The following is a 3,487-nucleotide window of genomic DNA, read 5'->3' on the forward strand; positions in this document are numbered from 1 at the left end:
AAATGAAAATCCTAATCTAACTGATCCTTGTGCCTTTGAGTGATGTCAATTGGGCATTGCTTGCTTTGAATTTCAATGAAATTAGGTGATTTTTATTTGGCCTTGAATAAAAATGGGTTTGAAGAAGGTTGGGTCCGGTTGGCTTTGGTTCAAATTGGTTGGAGGCATGGGGCATGCTTCCAGGGGAGTGCTCAGTTGACAAGGAGAGTGCAACACTCCCCTTTGTTTTCCTCCAAATTGTTGCGCATGCCAAGCCTTTCCATGTCAAGCATCAGTGTAGCACTCAGTGAATGCACTTAACCGAGCACTCAATGCTTTATTCCCTTGCACTTTTGTTGCGTGCCAAATATTGCCCATGGGTGCATTCCATAGCGCTCAGTGAATGGAGTGAGCGCAACATCCCTTTGCTTGCAAGTGAGGCTCCAGGTTTGAATCCTTGCCAAATCATTTTGGTGCCTTTTTCCTTGCATTTTTACGAGGAGACCCACGATAAAGTTAACAACGTTAACTTAGCGCTCTCTCAAAGAGCGCTGATGCCTTGGCCTTGCTTGAGTTTTAAACACAAGGTAGTCTCCATTCAATTGAAGGACTAATTCTCCTCTGTCAACATCAATCACAGCTCCTGCTATGGCTAGGAAAGGTCTTCCAAGGATGATGCATTCATCCTCTTCCTTCCTAGTGTCTAAAATTATGAAATCAGCAGGGATGTAAAAGCCTTCAACCTTCACTAACACGTCCTCTACTAATCCATAAGCTTGTCTTATTGACTTGTTTGCCATCTGTAGTGAGAATATGGCAGGCTGTACCTCAATGATCCCAGCTTCTCCATTACAGAGAGTGGCATAAGATTTATGCCTGACCCCAGGTCACACAGAGCCTTTTCAAAGGTCATGGTGCCTATGGTACAGGGTATTAAGAATTTGCCAGGATCTTGTTTCTTTTGAGGTAAGGTTTGCTGAATCCATGTATCTAGTTCATTAATGAGCAAGGGAGGTTCACCTTCCCAAGTCTCATTACCAAACAATTTGGCATTCAGCTTCATGATGGCTCCTAGATATTGAGCAACTTGCTTTCCAGTTACATTTTCATCCTCTTCAGAGGAAGGATAGTCTTCAGAGCTCATGAATGGCAGAAAGAGGTTCAATGGAATCTCTATGGTCTCTGTATGAGCCTCAGATTCCTTTAGGTCCTCAATAGGGAACTCCTTCTTGCTTGAGAGACGTCCCATGAGGTCTTCCTTATTGGGATTCACGTCCTCTCTTTCCTTTCTAGGTTCGGCCATGTTGATTATGTCAATGGTCTTGCACTCTCTTTTTGGATTCTCTTCAGTGTTGCTTGGGAGAGTACTAGGAGGAGTTTCAGTGACTTTCTTACTCAGCTGGCCCACTTGTGCCTCCAAATTTCTGATGGAGGACCTTGTTTCACTCATGAAACTTAAAGTGGCCTTAGAAAGATCAGAGACTAAGTTTGCTAAGTTAGAGGTGCTCTGCTCAGAATTCTCTGTCTGTTGCTGAGAAGATGATGGATAAGGCTTGCTATTGCTGAGCCTATTTCTTCCACCATTATTAAAGCCTTGTTGAGGCTTTTGTTGATCCTTCCATGAGAAATTTGGATGATTTCTCCATGATGAATTATAGGTGTTTCCATAAGGTTCACCCATGTAATTTACCTCTGCTATTGCAGGGTTCTTAGGATCATAAGCTTCTTCTTCAGAAGATGCCTCTTTAGTACTGTTGGATGCATTTTGCCATCCATTCAGACTTTGAGAAATCATGTTGACTTTCTGAGTCAACATTTTATTCTGAGCCAGTATGGCATTCAGAGCATCAATTTCAAGAACTCCCCTCCATTGAGGCGTCCCATTACTCACGAAATTCCTCTCAGAAGTATACATGAATTGGTTATTTGCAACCATGTCAATGAGTTCTTGACCTTCTGTATGCATTTTCTTTAGGTGAATGGATCCACCTGCAGAATGGTCTAGTGACATCTTAGAGAATTCAGATAGGCCATAATAGAATATATCCAAAATGGTCCATTCAGAAAGCATGTCAAAAGGACACCTTTTGGTCATCTGCTTGTATCTTTTCCAAGCTTCATAGAGGGATTCACCATCTTTTTGTTTGAAGGTCTGAACATCCACTCTAAGCTTGCTCACCTTTTGAGGAGGAAAGAACTTAGCCAAGAAGGCCGCGACCAGCTTATTCCATGAGTCCAGGCTATCTTTAGGTTGTGAATCCAACCATATTCTAGCTCTGTCTCTTACAGCAAAGGGGAAAAGCATGAGCCTGTAGACTTCAGGATCTACTCCATTAGTCTTAATAGTCTCACAGATCTGCAAGAACTCAGTTAAAAACTGGTAGGGATCTTCTGATGGAAGTCCATGGAACTTGCAGTTCTGTTGCAGTAGAGCAACTAGTTGAGGTTTCAGCTCAAAGTTATTTGCTCCAATAGCAGGGATTGAGTTTTCCAAGCTTCATAGAGGGATTCACCATCTTTTTGTTTGAAGGTCTGAACATCCACTCTAAGCTTGCTCAGCTTTTGAGGAGGAAAGAACTTAGCCAAGAAGGCCGCGACCAGCTTATTCCATGAGTCCAGACTATCTTTAGGTTGTGAATCCAACCATATTCTAGCTCTGTCTCTTACAGCAAAGGGGAAAAGCATGAGCCTGTAGACTTCAGGATCTACTCCATTAGTCTTAATAGTCTCACAGATCTGCAAGAACTCAGTTAAAAACTGGTAGGGATCTTCTGATGGAAGTCCATGGAACTTGCAGTTCTGTTGCAGTAGAGCAACTAGTTGAGGTTTCAGCTTAAAGTTATTTGCTCCAATAGCAGGGATTGAGATGCTTCTTCCATCAAACTTGAAAGTAGGTGTAGTATAATCACCAAGCATCCTTCTTGCATTATTATTTTCGGCTTCCATCTCCTCTTCCTTTTCAAAAATTTCTGTAAGGTTGTCTTTGGATTGTTGTAATTTAGCTTCTCTTAGTTCCTCTTCAGAGTCCTTTCAGGTTCAGGATCTGCCTCAACAAGAATATTCTTGTCCTTGCTCATATGAAAATGAAGGGAACAGAAAATAATAATAGGGATCCTCTTTACCATAGTAGAGAGATTCCTTTATGTTAGTATAAGAAGAAAGGAATAGAAGAAGGAAAAAGAAAGAATCCAAACACAAGGGTGAAGATAGGTTCAAATTCTTGAGATGAAGAGAAGTGTTAGTAATTAAATAAATAAATAGAAGAAGATGAGAGGGAGAGAATTCGAAAATAAATTTTGAAAAAGAGTTAGTGATTTTCAAAAATTGGAGAGAAGAATTAAAATTAAAATTAAAATTTAAAACAATTAGTTAATTAAAAGAATTTTGAAAAAGAGGGAGGTAATTTTCGAAAATTAGAGAGCTAAAATTAGTTAGGTGGTTTTGAAAAAGATAAAAAATAAACAAAAGTTAATTAGTTAGTTGAAAAAGATTTGAAAATCAATTTTGA

The 3,487-nt window shown here is 40.1% G+C and overlaps 1 non-coding gene across 1 annotated transcript; it reads left to right on the top strand.

The window, feature by feature from the left end:
• The first annotated feature begins 2,044 nt into the window (after positions 1-2,044).
• LOC112713650 (small nucleolar RNA R71) lies at positions 2,045-2,152 on the top strand. The gene has a single exon (XR_003158621.1). It is a non-coding gene; the product is annotated as a small nucleolar RNA R71 (small nucleolar RNA).
• Positions 2,153-3,487: the final 1,335 nt, after the last annotated feature.

The sequence above is a fragment of the Arachis hypogaea genome, chromosome 9, assembly GCF_003086295.3.
Source record: "Arachis hypogaea cultivar Tifrunner chromosome 9, arahy.Tifrunner.gnm2.J5K5, whole genome shotgun sequence".
NCBI classification, from domain to species: domain Eukaryota; kingdom Viridiplantae; phylum Streptophyta; class Magnoliopsida; order Fabales; family Fabaceae; genus Arachis; species Arachis hypogaea.